Source organism: Macrobrachium nipponense, chromosome 20 (genome assembly GCF_015104395.2).
Source record: "Macrobrachium nipponense isolate FS-2020 chromosome 20, ASM1510439v2, whole genome shotgun sequence".
NCBI lineage: Eukaryota > Metazoa > Arthropoda > Malacostraca > Decapoda > Palaemonidae > Macrobrachium > Macrobrachium nipponense.
In genome coordinates, this window is record NC_061089.1 from 42,393,426 (window position 1) to 42,416,414 (window position 22,989).

The 22,989-nt window shown below is 35.8% G+C and overlaps 1 long non-coding RNA gene across 2 annotated transcripts in view; it reads left to right on the forward strand.

Annotated features, from left to right (window-relative positions):
* Positions 1 to 22,554, forward strand: part of LOC135220966 (uncharacterized) — a 502,102-nt gene extending 479,548 nt beyond the window's left edge. For both annotated transcript variants that reach the window (XR_010315835.1, XR_010315836.1), the window contains one exon: positions 22,391 to 22,554. This is a non-coding gene — a long non-coding RNA (uncharacterized LOC135220966). The remainder of the gene's footprint in view (positions 1 to 22,390) is intronic.
* Positions 22,555 to 22,989: the final 435 nt, after the last annotated feature.

Consider the following 22,989-nt stretch of genomic DNA (forward strand, 5'->3'; position numbering starts at 1 on the left):
CTTTCGCACCACCTTAGTGCGTATGCATTTACTTGCTTGACGTTGCTTTGCATTGCGGTAATCCTCAAGATCTCTCACGGGACTTTATGAGTAGATGTTCTGTAAATATAATGAAAACTTTCGTTCTAATTTCATTTAGTTTTCCTTTATTGAATTATCTATTTTTTAAACCTGGCAGTCATCATAAGGTTATGTTGTCATGGCAAAAGTAATGTTCATATTTCTAGCACCTAATAATTTTATGTTAGCGTCTAGGTGAGGAATCCATTTGAGAATGCCTTACCGTGCAACTATGAAATCATCCTACAACATCGCTTCAATTTTACCTGTTCACAATAAATTTCCGTCGTTGCGTATTAAACTAGTAGGGATATGGGCTCCATTGACAAATACATCGCGGTTTACCCTACCAAGTTTCATTTCTGATTACCTCTTCATTGAAAGTACGCCTGTCGTAAGAGTTGGTTTGTGTCTGTGTTTGTTACACAGAAGCCTGAGGTGTACATCAGTCTTCTACTCTATAACACCTTACCGCCCGGGTTCCTTTTCTACGGTCTGAATAACATTCAAGTCGTCGTTATATAACGATGTCATAAAGGAGAGATTCTCATTTGTTTAAGGGAGAAATAGTTCCAGTGTGATGTCATTTTTACGTCAGATGAACGTCTATTCCTTCTTTTCTTTTTTTAATCATGTTGTTCCTCTTTTGGTTTGTCTTACCTGCGATGGCATTATGAAAATTGAAAGAAAGAAGAGGAATTACTAAATTTATTCTGTATTCGGGTGGAATTACATCGTACCTGACATTTTACCTGAATGAATTTGAAAGAAAGAATTGCGTGTTTTGGGAACATTGTAATTCAATCTCTGCTGTATTTTTAATCTCACTGCTAACAATATGGTTACTGTTTGTGAAATGGTACTGCGCACTTTAGAAAAATGTATATATGTTATATGAAAGGACAGACTGTATAATAAATCTCTTCAGACCATCTCGAGCACCGTGAGACCTGGTCTTCTCTACAAGAAATATTGCTCTTCTGTCTAGAAGAGGTACTTCTTCCGCTGGTTTTCTTGACAGAAGTGAATCTACTTTTTTTTTTTCATCTTTTCATATGGTTGGGGGAATGGGGTAATGGGGGGCTAGAGGTAGAATGGGTATCGGGAGGAAGAATTGTAAGTAACATCTGAGTTCCAACGTTCCCTGAAGATCCATTTGTGTGTTGTTGAAGCGATGTTTGTCTCGACTTTGCTCTCATTGGAAATACTCGCTTGATTTTCCTTTTTTCTTCGAAGCATTGATGTTGTCAATTGCTCCGAGAGTTGTTGGCTTCCATTACAAATAACAAAAGTCAGGGATTTATTCATTCATGCGTGTTTCGAGGTCAACTCGTGTATTTGTTTTTGGGCGATTTCTGTTTTGTGCGATAACTGAATTGCAACCCCCGCCCCTTCCCAAACCCGAGGGGTTTAACATTTTTATTGTTGTTGTGTGAGAAAGAGATTTTAGAAATTTGTATAGCTTTGCCTGTCATAATTTGTACCAGGCATTACACGTTCGTGATTTATTTGTAAGTGTGTGGCATTAAAGCTACTGTGGATATTTTTTTTTAACTTATTTTTACATTTATTATTGGCGTTCTTGAATCTGTGTACTTACTTCAATCAGCCATGTATTGAAGGTTGTCAGTCTTTAAGAGGACCTCTTTCTATTTGCGTGGGCGTGTGTGTTTGTGTGTAACACCCTGTAGAAGCCAAAACGACAAAGCCTTAGGCTCAGGGAAGATGAGAGGCGCCGACTTTAAAGTGGGCTGTGTCATTATTTAATCTCAGGGACTCTGTCGGTCTCTCGTTCACATTTGGTTTTTAGAGTTAAAGCAGATTGCTATGGCAATCGCGATTTTTTTTTTATTTGTCCTACTGAGCATTTTATTGATCAGTTGATTTGGAATTGGCAGGTTTCATCATCCTTTGAATCTCAGTTTGGAACAGTTAAGTCGCATTTAAACGGTCCGTGTTTCGATCACTGCCTGCTGCCTACCAGTCGACCTAATTATGGGTAGGTATCAACATCAGCTAGAATCAAGAAAAATGACGTAGTGATAGTAAATTGAGGCTTCATCACTCTGGCGGTACACCTTCTCAAAGTAGCAAATATTAGTGCCTAAGTGCTGATGAGTATGGTTAAGCCATAGGAAATATGTGAGTTGCCATATTGTAAAGTATTATTATATGTAATTCGTTACATTGCAGTTATGTTATATGTGGGATTCATCATACTGTAAATTTATGTAATGTATAATTCGTCATATTGTAAAGTTAAGTATGCTTCATTAAAATTTGTGCGCTTCCTACCATTCATATTTACAATTTGTGTTTTTGCCTGGTTTAGTTTTTCATTTGATGAACAACTTAGGGATTTTACAATTCAACCAAAGCCAATATTGTTATCCATCATGGTCACAGAATAACATGAGGAATTTATTATTTGTTTAATCTCCGTATTTCTCTTCCAGTTTACTTTGTTTCATTTATTTTTTTAAAAGTCTTATTCAATTTCTTTTCAGCCTTCTATATTACGAAATGTCTCCCGACATGAACCCAAACCCAACCCAGTGATGATACCCTCCGTTAAGTTATGGGAACCGATAACAACAACGACAATAATATCCTGATCCATCATTCCCTGCCTCCCCATTACAATTATCATGGAGGTAATCCGGAGGAGAGGAGATCAGCTTCCTCTTCTCATCTCGCGAAGTGGATTCCAATCTCCTTCGTCTGGCCTACCCTTGTGGTCCAGATGGGATCTCAACCTTTAAGGGCTCCTCTGAACTTCCCCGTATCCTTCTCGAGGAGATTCCGTCACACGTAGCTCTCGTGGGTGGATGTTATTGGTGTTCATATATATATATATATATATATATATATATATATATATATAATATATATATGTGTGTGTGTGTGTGTGTATATATATATATATATATATATATATATATATATATATATATATATCCTTATTTTCTTCAAGTGTCCTCTCCTAGCACTAGTAATAAATTTCTTTATAAAGTGCTTTATAGAACAAATTTCTTTGTAAATAGTATTCTGTTCACCAGAGATATCGTGACGTCGCTACTAACTATTGCCGTTGCGTACTCTCTCTCTCTCTCTCTCTCTCTCTCTCTCTCTCTCTCTCTCTCTCCTTCCCAACTTTAACTGTCTTTCTTTCTGAGTCTCCTTCCAGGCTCTAAAACCTGACAGAGCGCCCCCATCAATCTTGACTTGAAAAGTCGTCGGCTTCTATTGATACCTGACTTTTCATACACTTTTACAAACATCAATTTTCATTACATCAGACGACAGCGCATTTTATGCTGGTATTCTGTCGTTATTCGACACCGCCCAATGCCCTTGGTTCATCGGGTATGATGATACAAAGAATACGAATCTTTCTCATGGCTGGACGGGTAACAAGATTCACATTTGCGCGACGGAACGTTTGGATGGACATCTTATAATCTTATTTTATGCTGCTTATTGTGATACATGTGTGCACATACATACTCAGCTCATCAATTGGACGCCTCTCTCTCTCTCTCTCTCTCTCTCTCTCTCTCTCTCTCTCTCTCTCTCTCTCTCTCTCTCTCAAATGAGAAATCTTCGAGGGCTGTTGAACTGTCGTTCATTGAGAATTCTTCTTAATGAGATTTTTGCCGACTCGTAAGATGCTTCCTGCCTCATGAGTCCGGATTATGCAGCTTTTGATATAAAGAGTAATCATCGAAGTAAATAGAAGACATGACGTCAATGGCAACCGTGTGATTAATATTCCGACTCTCTTTTCCATGATGGCTTGCTGCTTTAAAGGTCAGACAGGTGAAGGCTCATAGCCCGAAGACTAGAAAATGTATTAATAGACTCTCTCTCTCTCTCTCTCTCTCCTCCTCTCTCGCTCTCTGCTTCTCTCTCTCTCTCTCTCTCTCTCTCTCTCTCTCTCTGTGGCCTCGTAGCTTGATGGTATTGTGTCTAGCTCACAACTGTACGACCTGGGTTTGATTCTTGGGTTGCATCCAGTATAGCTGTTTTCCAAAGCAGTGAATTAGGTACCTAGATGTCGGGTGCATGTTGTGGGTGGTTAGAGAGAGAGAGAGAGAGAGAGAGAGAGAGAGAGAGAGAGAGAGAGAGGGGTAAGAGTACTAGGCTTGAATATTGATATTCCGTCAAAGTGTATACCGTGAAAACAAGAGAGTGAAACTATTTTTAAGATAATCTCTCTCTCTCTCTCTCTCTCTCTCTCTCTCTCTCTCTCTCTCTCTCTCTCTCTCGTTCGTCATTATGTGCCGTAACATCAACACGCTCTGCTGTCCATCGAGGAACCGAAGAACCAGCATTGGACCACAGGGCCGGACCAAGATGATAGTATGGGCCGTGAGCCAGTTACCCGTCTGTTAGTCGCACCTGCTGTGGGGAGACTTAAAAAAAAAAAATAAAAAAATAATAATAATAATAATAATAATAAATAATAATAATATAATAATAATAATAATAATAAAATAATAAAATAAGAAAAAGAAGGACGAAAAAATTTCAGATCTGAGATATCACTACGGCAAAGTATATACCATTAATCTAAAAAATAAAAAAAAAAAATAAAAAAAAAATAAAAAGTAGGGCGCGCCGTGGTAATTCTTGTCCACCTTAGTTATGCTTTACTGAAGATATTCACTTTATCAATAGAGTTGAAGATAGTATGTACTTGAATGATTGGTTTTATTGCCGTAGCTAAGCTTTTTTTTTAAGAAACGTCTCCAGTGTTATACTTCAAGTTTCCAGTCTTATTTTTAAGAGACTTGGCCAATATCCACTACAGTGAAAAGAACATGGGAGCTAGTTTCGTTTATAATGCAGAAAAAATAGATTGAAATGTAATTCTGGCAATCACAAAGGCTCTTTATGATGAGGGTGAAACAAACTGCAGTAGGGAATGTCGAACCCAAATGGAAAGATAGAAATGAAAAGGAAATGGAAGAATTAGTAATCAAATCATTCCTTGTAAATGTGTGAGCACTTTTTCACCTGAATGACAACAGGCGTCATCAAAATACACGTGGGCTATTTTTCTCCACTGTTCGCAGCTGACCGCCGTTTTGAAGAGATTTTAGATAAATTCTCCATCGTTGTCAGTGGAATTTAAGGGTATAAAACTAGTCCGATGTAAAACTTTCAATCTACTTCTTCTTTACTTGTGTATAAAATTATTTTTATTTTTGTTCTTTGATCTGATTATTATGTTATCAGGAGTTAGTGACATATCCAAATCAAGAAATATTTTCCATATTTCCTACCCACTCTTAAACAGGAAATTGCTTAGCATTTTAACTAACTTTTCGTAGGATTTTTTTTTTTTACATTCTGTGACCTAGCAATCCAGATATTCAAATCGAATAAGTTTCTTAGCCGATGCCGCAAATAACTGAGGTAATCTCATTTCTGCTTAGAATTTAGACCTGATAGCCAAAGGTATCGGAAAATGTTCAAATTTAGTTGTGTACAGCATTGCGAGTTTCAGTAATACGTCTCTGGATGTCAAAACAAATTTTAACTGCTTAGATGTTAGCAGAATATTTATTTCAGTGTTTGGAAAAATGATTGTTTGTACGAAGACTCATTGGAAAAAGAGCCTGTTTCATGACATGTCATTAGAGAGGTGGGAACTATACGGTGTACAACTTTTATCAGACTCAGTACCTAAAGCATTGCATTTCCAGGCTTTGGAAGTTGTTCTTACTCTATTTTATGAGATAACTGAGTTAGCTTTTTAGGGAGAGACAGCATTGATCTCGAACAGTGAATGAGCCCTTCTTTAATGTCTCCACGAAATATGTTGCTTCTTGTCTTGTCTTAAAGCTTGGATCCCGCCCCCCACCCCTACTTTTTTTTTTTATTGTGTTGTGTGTGTGTGTGTGTGTGTGTGAGCTCTAAAACGCTATCACCTTTTTGCTCTTAGCGCTCTATCACCTTATCACCTTGTTGAGAGGCAAGTTTCTCTGGGCACTTAGCTTTTGTGAACTTCATTTCAAACGTTTTCAGCAAGTGAAGGTGTTCATTGTCCTCCTGTGCCCCCCACCCCTCACCCCCAGGCAAAAAATCTGTTTCTACAGAATAAAAGAAATTTATTTTTTGGGGAAAACCGCATTTCAGAACCACATCTCACCTCCCCCTCAACGAATGTTGTGTCAGGGGGCGGAGAACAGGGATACGAAGGACACCCTGAATAAGTGTGATTGAATGTCGCCCCATATGCAGTCATTAGTTCCTGTCGCGATCCCGCTCAGGGTCCATACCTGTCTCGATTGTCGTCGCCATTTCTTTTATGGTAAGAAATCTCTCGGGATTTCCATTCGAGACAGAACAGATTGTTTCTTTGTATCGTGCTTTCAAAACCGGGTGGAGAAAACCAGCTTTCCTGGTTGGCGTGAGAATGTCTGTTGCCTTTAATGGAATGTTTCCGTTTGGAAATGAATATCATTCTGAGATGTTAGAAAAGAGGGCAAGTAAAATAGTTGTATAACTGCTGAAGGTAATTATACTAATAATTGTATCGTAATTATTAGTATTAATAACCTACAACCATTTTATTCACAAATTCTTCTCCTCGAATGTTACCAAGCATTTATGTCATGATTTTAGTATAAAATGTAACAGTTCAATGAACGTCCAGAAATACAAAGTAAAACTTATTTTTTTCCTTTTCTAAAACAATGCCCTATTTCATTAGGTCCGTATATCCTTGCTATTTTGAAACTGTCACTAGTTTCAGGTTCTGTTATAACAATTTTAGAAAAACCCATTTTATTAGAGTTGAAATGAATATTGTCCAAGGGTAATGACGACATATATTGAATCCACTTCTGGTATGAGGTAATTTCCATGGCCTTTTTTTATAGCTCTGTTCGAACAAAGAGAAGAAGAATTTTCCATGCATTTCCAGAACTAGTTAAAACTGCTATCAGGTTTCATTTAACGAAAAGATTTATCATGTTTTTTTTTCGTTACTTGCAGAGAATTGATTGTATTTGAATTCCCCCTCCTATTGTTGATATTTTTATTCTCTTTCCTGTACTTGTCCTAAAAATAGAATGTTTCCCAAAGTTCCGAAGAGAGAGAAACTGCTGTGCTTGCTTCTCCCCCAATGTAAATATCAGTTGGTGTTGCTAGCCTGTTAAATTGATACCGGAACGGTTTCACTTTCTAGTTAGTTGTTTCTGTATTGTGAATGTGTTTGGCCAAGTTTCTGAGCTTAAAAGGATTTTCTGATCTGTAGGATCCGATCATAGAATCATTTTTTTGGTAATTAGTTTCTGAAAGAGGACTATTGTGGTCAACAGTTACTGTGCTTGGAAGATATTCTCGGTTAGTGGGGTCTGAGATTATAATAATTGTATGGTTAGCGGTTTTTCAGCTAAGAATATTATTCTGGTAAAAGGGTTTCTGACCTTGAAGTATTTACTTGGTTACTGGTGTTTAACTTTAGAATATTTTCTGGTGACTGGTCTGGACTTATAATATTGTTCTTGTTAGCGGTTACTTTCCGTAGAAATTTTATTCGCGACTGGTTTCTGGTTTAGGATATTTTCCCCTGGGTTGTTGAGTCTGGATTTAGATTGAATATGAGATTTTTAAAATTTTCTGGGTCGTGTTCTCTGAGCTTGGAATTATTTTGGTTTGGGGTTCCTGAGCTTTGAAAGACTTTCATCCGTGTGAATTATTTGAGAAAAGAATGTTTTTCAGTGATTAATAGTTCTTATCCTGTGACTTAAGTTTGAGTCAAGACTAAAATTTTTGTATTAAGAGTAAAAAATCCTAATAACAGCTAATAGAATAGATCTTTCTTTTTATAGTATAATCCCTCCGTTAACATTGCAATATCATAAAGAGAAAATTAGCAGCATTCTGTCGCTTGAATATTTCTATAATGAAATGTATGGCTGTGTTGGAGCATTTTTATAGTCTTGTTATACTTCAAACAGTGAAAAGTGTGTAAGTTTACTGAGAAGGATGTTTTTATCCCGACTAATAAAAAGTTATGGAAGCCATACAGAAAATATTTTGTGCAACATAAATGCCATTTAAAATGCCAACAAATCTGCCTGTCAACCCACTCATATAATTTTTCATTCCTTAAAAATAATTGTCGAAGTGTCCATCATCTGTTTTTAATCATGCAATTATACATTTGAACTCATTTTCCTATTAGGATTTCATCATCAGGAGTCACAGCTTGGCATTAGTAGTGAGCAGTTTCCACTATGGAAGGTCGATTTGCATGTTTAAGGTTATGACTGGATTCATTCCAGCAGGAGATGTTATCACTGAGATTCTGGGATTAGCTTAAATTTCATTTCGCTGGTAATGCTCTGGGGAATTTGCATATTGTAATTTTTTTTCCTTTATGCTTCGAGTCTGGGTTTTGGTAGAATTGTTGTATATATGTGGCTTTGAGTTTTCTAATGACGTTTGAACGCATGAAAGAAAATTTGGTTTTAAAAAGTTTAAACGCTCATGGTTTGTAGCCATCAATCTCAGTTTAGGCAGTGGTTTTTATCTCTTGCATATATTTGTCAACATTTGATTGTGCGAGAGCTTTTGTGTCCTTTTATTTGTTTTCAGCGGTACATAGATGCTAAAAATAAGTTGATCTTTCTTTATATAGTATTTGTACTGTAAGAAGGGCGTATCTTTAAGGGCATTTTGTCAATTTTACTTCGTTTCTTACTTGATAGTTAGTTTTATGTTAAGGTGCACATATGGTGAAAATAATCAGTGATTCCTACATACAATTGTTGTGACTGACCGACGTATCCTTTGATGAAAAATAACAGATTATTTACACGCCTTATATGTTTTCATTTACCACTTATTGTTTTTTCAATATATCCACGATATGTGTAAGGCAAATAATTACTGGGGCTTTCATAAACATCTCTCTCTCTCTCTCTCTCTTCTCTCTCTCTCTCTCTCTCTCGTTAGCTCAGAGCTCATATTTGCATCAGGGAGTATTTGCCGCATGACGGAATCGTCATTAGAGATCAAATCCAAAATGAAAACACTTCATTCGGAGCGAATAAAAAACCATTAGTTATTCAAATCGGTTGTTTGTGGTGAATTGACTTGCATTGTTGGCGTTGAGATGGTAGATAGTATTATATATGTGAGTGTGTGCGTCGTATTGAATATATATATATATATATATATATATATATATATATATATATATATATATATATATATATATATATATTTATACACGTATGTACGTGTGTTTATTAGTATATGCATTTATAAATGCTGCTAGGCTCATGACCTTACGCTGGTGTCGACTCATTTATATATATGTGTATATATATATATATATATATATATATATATATATATATATATATAGGTGTGTGTGTGTATTAGATATGTATATGTGTTTGTGTGTATATTATCTGTGAATGTATACGTATGTTACTAGGCGATTAGTAGTGGACTAACAACCTAAGAGTCCCCTTGAAATCGAACCCGTGATTTTTCGCTAGGATGCAGACTTGCTAACCACTGGCCAGTATTGCGATTGTCAATATTGTGTTTAGAAGAAACTGTTTTCTGCTAAGTTTTGAGGTAAGACAGACGCATTGCATAAGTTATTCTTAAACTATACAGATGTAAAATGAAATTTATGCAAAAAAATAAATGCATGGGGCATAAATAACTATATATGTTGCACGTTAATGTAGTCGCTTAGTTTACCACTCTTGGTAAACTAAGTTACATCTGAAAAATGTAAAATGCTGGTAGAATTCGAGTTTAAGGGCGGGGCCGACGGGCTTTAGGAACTGCGGTCAGCGGCGGTTACCGCCTGGAAGTGCGGTCGGACCCTCATTGTTGAAAACAGGGGAGACCAGCCCCTTACTCGACGCGCGTCTGCTCTTAAACAAAAGATGACACCATGTTGCTAATGAAGGCTTTTGCCCGTTGCGGATGGTTCTCTCTAGCCTTACGTCTGTGAGTGATTTTATTTGCGAAAGTTTATGGCTTTTTCTTCGATTGTCCCTCTTTGGCCACGTCTACTCTCTCTCTCTCTCTCTCTCTCTCTCTCTCTCTCTCTCTCTCTCTCTCGGCGTCGATGGCCTAAGTTGTTGGGACGCCATGGTACTTTTTTGCATCAATCAATCAATCAATCATCTCTCTCTCTCTCAAAAGTATTGCGCAATCTCCGCACAAACTGAGTAACCAGTATTCGATTCTTGAACCCGAGGAAGGGCAATGTGGAGTGTTCCCTAAAACCCAATGTATGATCTAGTTTTGGAAATTTCTTTATATTTCATATGATATGCCTTCACTATTTTATGACCGTCAGTTCAGTTTAAGTTACCATTTATTTGTGACTAAAACCTGAGGGGGTTAACGTTGAAATGTCATTGCCTGGATTTTATTCGGATCACGGTTCAATTCCTTACGTATATCTGGAGATAGGTACAAGTTGAATTATTTCGCAGACATCTGCCATTCCATTCAGAAAATATATCTAAATATATAACGTTTGATTTATTATGCAGATTCGAAATGGGATAGATTTCATGAGAGAGAGAGAGAGAGAGAGAGAGAGAGAGAGAGAGAGAGAGGTGAGGATGATGATGAGGATGATGAAGACAATTCGAAAACCTAATGACTTTCGATATGTGGAATTTTATTCGAAACAGATAGGTAAAGTTTCTGTTGTCATTTTCAGCGATATTGGCATAAAATGTTTGGGGGGAAAATATTGTCCCTTTTCTCCAAATTTTCTTAACCAGGCTATTGCATTTGTATATTTGTATGTTTTACACAAACTTGATCACATATTGTGATCGCCTTCGGTCTTAGCAGTAGGATAATTTCTAGCGCCAAGCAATTATCCTATTGTTAAGACCTCAGGTTTGTAGCTATGAAAAATACAAATTGTCTTGGAAAATTTGTCATCTATATATATATATATAATCTATATTATATATATATAAATACTATATATCTATCTATATATAATATATATATCTATATATATTATATATATATATATCCTAGGGTTTTGAATAATGAGACGAAAGACGTTCAGGGTTGAAAAGACAACGTCCTATTGTGTCCGAGTTAGCAGAGGAATGAATGGCGAGGGAGGTGGGGGCTGGGGGGGTGGGCATGTGTTACGCTGAAAAGGCTGTAGTGAAGGATGAAAGAGTATAATGTGGAAGTCATATCTGGCTGAAGAGTCTACTGGCGAGGTGATGTCTGAAGAGGTGAACAGGATGTACAAGATTCATGATTAGTATAAATGTGGTTTAACAAACAGATGAGAGCAATGAGTCCCTTTGTTTAAGGTTAAAATGGTAATAGGAGTTCTGCCGGTCCACACATGTACAGACTATGTTTATGTTTCATTTTATATATATATATATATATATATATAATAATAATAAATAATAATAATAATAATAATAATAATAATAATAATAATAATAATACCCTTTTGTTTACGTGGCACAAGCGCGTACACGCACAGAGGGAAGAGCTAAAGAAGGAAACTGAAGGAATGATAACAGCGGCACAAGATCAGGCCCTAAGAACCAGATATGTTCAAAGAACGATAGACGGAAATAACATCTCTCCCATATATAGGAAGTGCAATACGAAAAATGAAACCATAAACCACATAGCAAGCGAATGCCCGGCACTTGCACAGAACCAGTACAAAAAGAGGCATGATTCAGTGGCAAAAGCCCTCCACTGGAGCCTCTGCAAGAAACATCAGCTACCTTGCAGTAATAAGTGGTACGAGCACCAACCTGAAGGAGTGATAGAAAACGATCAGGCAAAGATTCTCTGGGACTATGGTATCAGAACGGATAGGGTGATACGTGCAAACAGACCAGACGTGACGTTGATTGACAAAGTCAAGAAGAAAGTATCACTCATTGATGACGCAATACCATGGGACACCAGAGTTGAAGAGAAAGAGAAGGAAAAAATGGATAAGTATCAAGATCTGAAAATAGAAATAAGAAGGATATGGGATATGCCAGTGGAAATCGTACCCATAATCATAGGAACACTAGGCACGATCCCAAGATCCCTGAAAAGGAATCTAGAAAAACTAGAGGCTGATGTAGCTCCAGGACTCATGCAGAAGAGTGTGATCCTAGAAACGGCACACATAGTAAGAAAAGTGATGGACTCCTAAGGAGGCAGGATGCAACCCGGAACCCCACACTATAAATACCACCCAGTCGAATTGGAGGACTGTGATAGAGCAAAAAAAAAATAAAAATAAAAATAAAAATAATAATAATAATGATTACTAAATGTTCTTGTGCAAGTTTACTGGAAATATTTCCGACGGTTATCGTAATACCAAGTGATTTATTAATAGACGAATGAGTGTTTATTGAACTTTTGACACTGTTGAAAGAACATACATTAATTTTTTGGGGTAAGCAGTATCTGACTGTCTTTATTCTTTTTTTCAGGATACTTACCGTTAGCCCAAAGAAAATGAAATAAAAAATTGACTAAAGTAAGAATAAAACTCCCTGCAAATGTTGATAGTTTGTCTTTCCACGTTTATTTACCACAGTTTTTTTCGAGAGAAATTCGATGTACTTCAATTATATTATGGATTGTGATTATGTTCATCTGAATTACTTAAGATTAAAATGGGGACTTTTGACTTTTGATGTTCGTAAAATAGATGTTTCTTAATTTTGTTTTTGAATCTTGCAACCAAGAGAGCTGAGATAATTTTTTATTTTCGTTAGACAACTGAACATTAAGATAATCAAGGGAAGTTATGATTCTTCTACATCCGAGTGTTTTATCTATTGTTGCTCTTGCCCCCCGGACAATCAAAATTCTGGCAAACAGTTTTAGATTACCTAAGAGAGACTGTTGACACTGCTGCGAAACTCTGCAAATCAGAGTGATTGCACAGCAGATTAAACTGGAAACGTGCAAGCAGACATCCTCAGACAGACATAGACATAGTGGATATTATTAGAGAAATGGAAAATATAACAGAATAGCGTCGTGGGGAGGTAGTGCTGTCAGTGCATCTCACGCGGTGCACTGTAAACATTAGTTAAAGTTCTTTGCAGCGTCCCTTCGGCCCCTACTTTCAACCCCTTCCATTTCTTTTGCTGTACCTCGGTTCATATTCTTTTTTTCCATCCAACTTTCCACCCTCTTCTAACAGTGGTTTCATAGTACAACTGCGCCGTTTTCCCCTTGTGACAATTTTAAAACCATTTTATCTCAGCTTCACTTTTAGCGCTAAATGACCTCATAGACAGAGAGAGAGAGAGAGAGAGAGAGAGAGAGAGAGAGAGAGAGAGAGAGAACGTTCCGAGTGCATTCTCATCGAATCACCTGGTATGCGAACCTCTTGTGGGTAGAGGAGGATGAACTGCTTTTGCAATAAACAAACTCATTGTTTGGTTTATTTGTTTAACTGTTATATTCAAAGATCCCACTATTGGAAGTGGTTCGGTGTCTGCCTTTCGTTGAGAACTCGTCCTATTATTATTATTATTATTATTATTATTATTATTATTATTATTATTATTATTATTGAAAGAGCTCCAAATCGGCATTATTTGAGCGTCTCGTTAAAGCTATTTCCCGAGATTTATAGTTTAGTTTTTGTCGGTATTTTTATTTTCTTTTCTTCAGTATTGTACCCTTTTGTTTACGTGGCACAAACGCGTACACGCACATCCACGCATATTTACACCTTAAATATACGTTTATTATATGACGAATTTCTTATCGACTAAAAATTCCCCTTCGGTTAGCATATATAAAAATATATTGATTCCGAGGTAGACTAAATTAGATGTTAAAGGACATTTGTAACTTGATGTATATATATACACACACTACACACACACACACACACACACACACACACACACACATATATATATATATATATCATATATATATATATATATATATATATATATATATATAATATATTCATTCCTAACCTGCTCTCTCTCTCTCTCTCTCTCTCTCTCTCTCTCTCTCTCTCTCTCCTCTCTCCTCTCTCTCTCTCTCACACACACACCACGTCACCTTACTCCTCTTCTACTATAAAAAAAGCACTCTGATTAACCCTTGACCTTGTATTCCAAGTCTCATGTTATATATAACTCATAATGTTAGAGCTCTCAGCCTTTTATGTAATTCTTATTTTACCCCTCAATTGGGAAATAATTTAATTACTTGAGTGGGGATTATGCGATGGGGTGTAGTGGTGATGAAGAAAGGTGGCAGCAACTAAGGGAGATTACTGAGGGAATATGATTTTTCAAAATAATTAAGTCTGAAATGGGGGAAAAAAATAAAACTGGGTCATGTAATATTGCATTTCTTGATGTCTTCATCGTTCAACTCTGTATGTCGTCATCACGATTATATTTTCATCTCGAGATCAGCTGTTGGAATTAAGGGAGATTGAAAATTCAATCACTCTAACGTGTAGTCATTAAATGTGTTCAGAGAAGGAAGTTAGATCAAAGTGATTATCAGGAAACATATATTAAACATTTATTTCAAATGTTGTTGCTGAAAACAGTTGAATTTGTAAAGGAGTACTATCGTTTAATGGCATTGAATGATTTATTTAAGTATCCACTTATTTAAACATCTATCATCAGTTAAGAATAAATTTTACGACTGCTACGGCGAAATTATTGATTTGCAAGTAAAATTAACTTAATAAAATATTATTCATATTGCGCTAATCACTTTCAGTAAAAATGTAAGTAGATTCACTTTATCTCTTAAATAACTTATTTTGTGAATGAATCTAGCTCTCTCTCTCTCTCTCTCTCTCTCTCTCTCTCTCTCTCTCTCTCTCTCTCTCTCTCTTAATATTTACCTTCGATGAATCGAAAAATTTTATTCTGGAAATATTAAAAATGAAAAACTTATGATAACGCAAGGAATAATTAGGTAGTTGCTTGACTTCTCAAGAAGATGAATTCGCACACCAATAAAGAACACGCGCACGTACACACGTGCTCGTGCACGTGGGCGAAAACCAGAGGCGTTTCTTCCCCAGCAAGGATTTACTTGACGACTGAAGATTACATGATCTTTACTGCTTCTGATTTCTCTCTCTCTCTCTCTCTCTCTCTCTCTCTCTCTCTCTCTCTCTCTCTCTCTCTCTCTCTCTTCCATTAACAGAGTCAAGTTTCATTCTCTCTCTCAAAAATCTACTTTTTTTTTTTTTTACCTAATCTTAAGTCCTCTTACCCACCTGTAGTTCATTAGGGCTAGGACTGGGCCTGAGGCCTCCTTCTAAGAGCTTCTTTTATGCATATTATTAACTTCGTTTTAAGGCGCCCCCCCCCCCCCTCTCTCTCTCTCTCTCTCTTCTCTCTCTCTCTCTCTCTCTCTCTCTCTCTCTCTCTCTCTCTGCACGGGCGCTGAAGTTACCAGGAGATAGGCCCACAAGAAGGTACTTGAAATGGCAATTAAGATGTTTCATATTCTGTTGATTTTAGTTGGGACGTTAGGCTTGAGTAAAGAAATCAACTTGAAGGAAAATAATACACGTGTACATAAGTAAATGGAGTAAAACTTAATTTGAAATATTTTATCTATAAATATTTTGTCTAAACACATTGGCATTATTTGATGAGTTAGGAAATAAACATAAGATTTATAGCTGAAGGTTCGTAGTACATGAGTAGCTGTTTCAATATAACAGTTTTTTTAAGGTTGATACTGACAGGAAAAATTCATAGAGGATTTGAAATTTGCACTGAAAGTTATCGCAGACGGAGAAAATTGATAATGAATATTCGTGATAGTATAATTTCTAGGGGCACGTTGAAATCGAGGAAAGTAAATGGTTATTGTTAGTCTTCATATAGAAGGAAATGAAGTGGCTGACGCCTGTAGATATCTGTGATTAATTGCCATAATCTTACCAGACTGAGAGAAGAGGCCAATTGTTCGAGGACTACGTATGTTACAAGGGAGAGAGAGAGGGGGGGGGGGGGGGCGCAGCAGAATTTGTGGAATAGAGGGCAGGTGTCAAAGGAGGCTAACGCTGTAATGTATGGCAATACTGATTACCCGTTTTTCATTTTGGAATATTAGTGTTAATGAGAGATTAAAAGAAAGGAAAGCAATTGAATTTAAATTGGAATATATGCAATATAAAGAAATTCAAGGGAATATAAAGATAACACCTAAGATTAAATAAAGTTCTAAATGTTATATTCCTAACTTTTAATGGAACTTAAAATGTGCTAAAATCTATGGTCACATAGATCCTTGTTTCACCAACGAAAATAAAAATTAAAATGCTATATTTTATTAGAAATAATTTTTCTGTACTGTTTAACATGCATGTGATTTTTTTTTTCATTTTCATTCTGATAAATAAATCATAACTATCCTATCCTAAAATTCCTGTATCTTTAACTCAACGTGAAACACCCTTTTCAGACCATGTTAGGCTCTTCCATAGACCTTTCCTAACCCCCCAACAGGAACTAGAACAACAACAACAAAGTAGTTTGTAGGCTTACTCCAAGAGTAAGCAAAAATTGTATCAGAATTGAAAGAGAATTGAAAGGCTTGGAAAGTTGAAGGTGCTTCAGTACACTGAATACGTCAGTATGTGAAAAGAGTCTGATGAGGTGATTTAGAGAAAGTAGGATTGATAAATATATAGATTAACGTAGTTGGAGGGTAAATATTTAGTATGCTCGTTGAAGATGTTGTAGCCCCTATAAGTGTTAAAGCGAAAGGGACTTCACATCTATGAAGTGGAATTGCGTATCAGATAGAGGTCAATTACCCTGGAAATTAAGACGAAGCCGTTGAACTTGTAATGATGATTGTTGATAGCAGTACACAGCACGGAAGTCCTCTCACTCTGGTGGTTCATCCATGCCACGGCGGTGTGAGGTTCAGACAGACTGTCTGGTAGTTGTATTTTACCCCCCGAGGCCATTCCTGGTTAAGTGACTCCGCTTGATTTTTATTCATATAAAAAAAGTGTATCCATGTTCATGATTTATTTGTCATTCGAGTATAGTATATATATATGAATATGAATAATTATCACATCACCGTGAGTCATATAAAAAGCTACAAATGTCCTTTAATATATTTAATATCTAATTCGCTCTACCTCGGAATTGATATATTTTCATATATGTAAACCGAGGGGGAATTTTTTAGTTGATAATAATTTCGTCCAGCGGACAGAATCGAAATCAGGACGGTGGTTCGAACCCACGAGAGGACGAAATTATTATCAACTAAAAAAATTCCCTTCGGTTTACATATATGAAAATATATCAATTCCGAGGTAGAGCGAATTAGAAATTAAAGGACATTCGTAGCTCGAATTATAATATATGTATATATATATATATATATATATATATATATATATATTAAATTATAATATATATATATATATATATGAATTCAATTATCTCTCTTGCTTTCATAATTTTCCTTACTTGTGTCAGAAAAAAATAAAGGTTATATCCCGCATATACTGTTTTCCTGCGTTTCTGTATAAAAGAAAAATTAGGAAGCACTACCATTCTGACTTACTAACACGACAAATCTATGGCAGTTCTTTCACGAAAGATGCAAAATCAGGCAAGAATTTTGGGGTTTGGTTGGAAGACCTTGACGGACCCAATCATTCCTTATCATGAGTGTCGGGACTTTGGCTACAAGTTGATGCATGTTTTTCTTATCTCCTTTTTTTTTATCTGAATGCCTTAGTATTTTATTAAATTTTATTAATATTATATTATTATTATAATAATTTTAAAGATTATTTATAATTATATATTATATAATAATTATACTATAAATATATATTATATATATTATTATACTATATAATATTATATATATGTGTGTGTGTTATTACAAGTACTCTATAGAACTAGTACATCCAATACATATCATTGTTACTATTATCATTCTCATGATGAAACCCATTCATATCGAACACACACACACACACATATATATAAATAAATAAATATACATACTACATATATATATATATATATATATATATATATATATATATATATGTGTGTGTGTGTGTGTGTGTGTGTGTGTGTGTATATATATATGATATGTATTTATTTATTTATATATATGTGTGTGTGTGTGTTCCATATGAATGGGTTTCATCATGAGAATGATAATAGTAACAATGATATGTATTGGATGTACTAGTTCTATAGAGTACTTGTAATAACAAACACAACTGTTGCTTATTCTTGCGAGTGAATATTTTTCGTTACTTTCAATCATTTTTAAATAAGTTCTCATATATATTTTTATATGTATTGATTTTTCTGTCCGTGTATGACATTTCTATTCCTTTTATTCAGTGATCCCCCTTTTTTTTTATTGTTTTCCTTTTCCTTGTTTCCCTTTTTCCTCGTTTTCCGTCTCCTTCCGCGTTTCCTCGTCTGCTTCTCAATGAAAGGTCTTTCAGAGGAGAGCTGCACGAATCTGTTTGTTTTTGCGTCTTCAAATCCATCTCACTCTGTTTATAATATATAATCTGTTTACGTAAGGGAGGGATGAATCTAGCCGTGCATAAAGTATCCAACTTTATAGGTTCAAAGCATTTCAGGAAGATAGGATCCGACTTTAGAGGTTCAAAGCATTTCAGCAAGATAGGAATGAATTCAAATTGCATTTATTTGTTTATTTGCCTTTTTAAAGTAGGTTTTTTTTTTAAGCAAAGCAGGTGTTAGCGAAAAAGTTGGGGCACTTTTCTCTCCTCACGTCCTCCATCATTATGGATGGGTCACATCTGGAGGTCAGAAGAGAGTTGATTGCAGGGCCTTGAGAAAGTTCAAGTATTCTGTGGTAAAGTAGTTTATAACGATAGGAGAATTAATTATTGTTTTTCCTTTTGATTTTATTTTATGTACTGGTGCAACAGATACACGGATGAATATGGTAGAAATTACGAAAAATGAACGTCGTGTATGGGTGGCTTATTTTTCGTTCATTTGTATAAAAAGGATAGATTATACGGTAGTTGCTAAAAGTAATTTTAATGTGTCTTCTTTTTTCGTCAAAATTTTTAATAATATGATTCATTAAAGATTTTATTTGTTTATTTTCTTCAGAGGGAGAGAAGTCAATGAGAAAATAGCTTTACAGGGACGTGGTTACAATAACACCTGGGCTTAGAACACCAGTTTTTGTTAAGGGCTGTCTTTACGTGTCATAGAACCTTCTATATATGACTTGGTATGTTTTGCCACGCCTTCATTGGCCTTGTCAGTTGCGACACCAGTAAAATAACTATCAATAACTTACACCTTTGCCAATTTGCCGCGTATTTTCTTAGAGGGTATTAATGGGACAACATTCGGAATATAACACTTACTGCCGTGTGGAACAGATCATAGTGATTTTGATTCCTGCTATTGAGATTATTTACTGATGCTAAAACTTTATAATAAGATGATAAAAAAAATGTTTAGGAAACTCATTAACAAACGGGAGAAAAAAAATGGAAGAAAAGTACATGAAAGGGTCAGCCTTCTCGAAGAAAGTAACGGGCATAGACAGAGCTTACTATGCTCTTTAGATCTTCTCTTTGTATTAAATTTGATTAGGCCCATCGTTCCAGAATAGCTCTTTCATCTTTAAAGATAAATGATGACTCCCTAAGTCCCTGGCAGGGATAGCATAATTAACAAGTCTGTCACTGACGCACTGAGCCCCTGATGGATGACCCTACGTGGCTAGAAATTCCTTGTGAGAAAGTCTATGTGTTCATTATGACTCCCTAAAGCGAACGAACTTGCGTCTTCCCAGCACTTCGACTTTGCCTGAGAATTGGCGCTGTATCGAGGCCTTTCGTTTTGGCGATCTGCGAAAGACCCGCCCCGCGTGTGTCTTTGACGAGTCGAGAGTGACAGCGGATGTATTTTAAAAGACCGTTTATGCTCGCCATAAAGACAAGAGGGGACGTGAACTCTGGTGTGAAAACCCCCTGTGCCAACCCCCTTCCCACCCCACCCGACACTCCATCCCGCCCTCTGAATATGCCCTTGATAACCTCCTTTCCCCCCAGCCCTTCGATATCAAAAGTACACCTCTTTCATGAGTCTGCGTCGTAGCCAGGCCATGTAAAAAGGGCTTAAGTACTTGATGTGTTTGTTTTGGAATGGATTCGTATTGTTCAAGCCCCTTTCCCTGGGTAAGTGTGATTGGGAATATCGAAAAGAGGAGACGTTTATGGCAATAAAGATAAATTAAGAGGTACTGGGCTTTATGGAAATGAATGGGAGACGAGACGAAGCAAATGAAAAGGGGACCACACCGAGAGAGATAAACCCTGAATTTATGAATCTCAAACGTATGAAAATGAGGCGATAAAACAAAGATGACATACAGTTTTAAGATAAGAGGCATAAAGGGACGAACGATTCTGAACAAAACGCTTTATTCTAGCCTTATGGTAGTAAAGGGAGGTGTAGGTCAAAGTTCTCCCAAGTCAGTCTAGTTGATAATTTCTTGTAGGGGCCGACAAAAAAATGATATGAAGCGGGTTGAGCTTTAACAGAACTCTTTTAGGCAGGATTTTCACTGTATGGTGAAGGCTGCCCTTGGAATATATGTAAGCCTTGAGGTATGTATAGGTTTGTTTCTGAAAAGAATTTTTGTTTGTTATTACGTCGTGGAGACTTTATCTGTTAGATATTTTCCTTTTAGCTTTGACATACGATTCCAGGCAGGTTTCCCTTGTGTCAATGACATATAATCTATAACAATTTAACTATATTCTTCATTTTTATTAGAGATCATACGTCGTAATACCATGAAACTCGCGAAAGTATAAATCGTGTTTAAGGACACCAATGATCAAACTTATTTTTAAGGTTTTAGCGATGAATTATGCTTTGCTATGAGAACATGACTACTGTATTGCTAAATGACAGTTAATTCCATGTGTTACGAAAAGCTATAAATCGATTTTAATGAATGTGGCCAGAGTGACTCATCACAGGATCACCCAAATGCAAAATAGATATCTTGGAATTGATATAATTTATATACCGTAAATACTTTATACATTGTGCTCCATTTTACGTATTGACAAGGAACGTACTAACATAGTTACCTTAATATCATCATATTTCTTTTTCAATTTTATGATGAGCAAGCCAAAGTATCCTTTGAAATAATAGTACGTGAAAAGCCCATAAAAGCTTTTCGTAGTGCATTATCATTATTATTTTTATTAGAGGACTTCAACTTTATTATCTCATACATAGTCAAAGAAAAGAAAAGACTTTTTCAGTTCTCAGTGGTATTATTCATCAGACTTGTTTAATGTTTAAAGATTCGTTTGCAGATTTTTTAATGTTCTTGATATATCTACTCCTTATCGAAAGGTTTTCAGCTCTCTCTCTCTCTCTCTCTCTCTCTCTCTCTCTCTCTCTCTCTCTCTCTCTCTCTCTCTCTCTCTCGTGAGTGTGAGTCTTGTCTTCGTGAATAGCATAAATGTTTATAGTGTCACCAAAGAAGTATGGAGGCTTTAAGGGATATCGTGTTAAAAGGAGAAAATATGGAGATAGTAAATTAATGTAGTGATAACGCTATCTACGCATGTCGAGAAGCAAATCTATCTTACAGATATAGGTACAGCATAATGGCTTCGATATATATATATATATATATATATATATATATATATGTATATAATTTTATATATATATATATATATATATATATATGTGTGTGTGTGTGTGTGTGTGTGTGTGTGTGTGTGTCTGTGTGTCTGTGTGAGTACGCGTGGCAATCTACTGATCACTTATTACCAAATACGTATGTAACTGTAATAACCATAAAGCCCTCTTAACTTCTGGAATATATATATATATATATTATATATATATATATATATATATATATATATATATATATATATATATATATATATATAGTATATATATATGCTAATTCATTCATTCATTAAAACATGTACACACACACACACACATTTGTGTTAATACTTACTTGTATATAAAAGATATATAAGACTTTATAGTTATTTATTGTGAATATTATTTTTATTTAGGGACATTCATCTCAGTGTGATAGTTGGAAAAAAAAAAAGAATAAAATACATAAGAGCGACCCAAGAGGCAGCAGCTGCATCGCCAAATGCAACCCTGCACGGACTCGTGGCCATTCCCTTTTCCCCGAAAAAGGAAATGGTCCTGAGATATTGCTTGACCTTATGCAAACACAGGCAGACTAATGTCCATTTCCTTTGTCTTCTCAGGTGAGATGGAGCGCTTGGTCATTGCATGATTGGGGATCGCAGGTAAGGTAAGGAAAGGGTTCATGATGCTGGCAGACTTATCTTCCCCAGACGAACCTGTCATCATCCTTTATGAATTTCTAGTTATGAGCATTGCATCTCTCCGTAGAGGGAGTCGAGTTTGTTTTTCGGAGCCTTTCGGTTTTTATTTTTTTTTTTTTTTAGCGTTGGTTGCTCTTAGTTTTCCCTGCTGGTTGCTCTGTTTGTTGATCTATGGAAAAGATATGGTTGAGTTTGGTCCAGCTCCCTTTCCCTTCTCTGAGTTTGAGGTTAGTTTTATTCTTGAGTTATGTCCGGTCCTTTTATTATTTTGAATTTCATTTTCCTTTGTTTACATTTTCGTTTGCCTCAGGTCTTTTTTATGTTAATACCCTGATGTACTGGAAGTAAACATATTTTAGAAAGCGCCTCCATGAAATCGAACTCATTACGATTTTTTTCCTACACTGTATCTGTATCACTTCGCTCTCAAAATTAAATAAATAAATAAATAAAAAGAAACTCTAACGTAGCCAGAAAGGAATGCTAAATTTCATCACTAAAGAATATTATCATCTTAT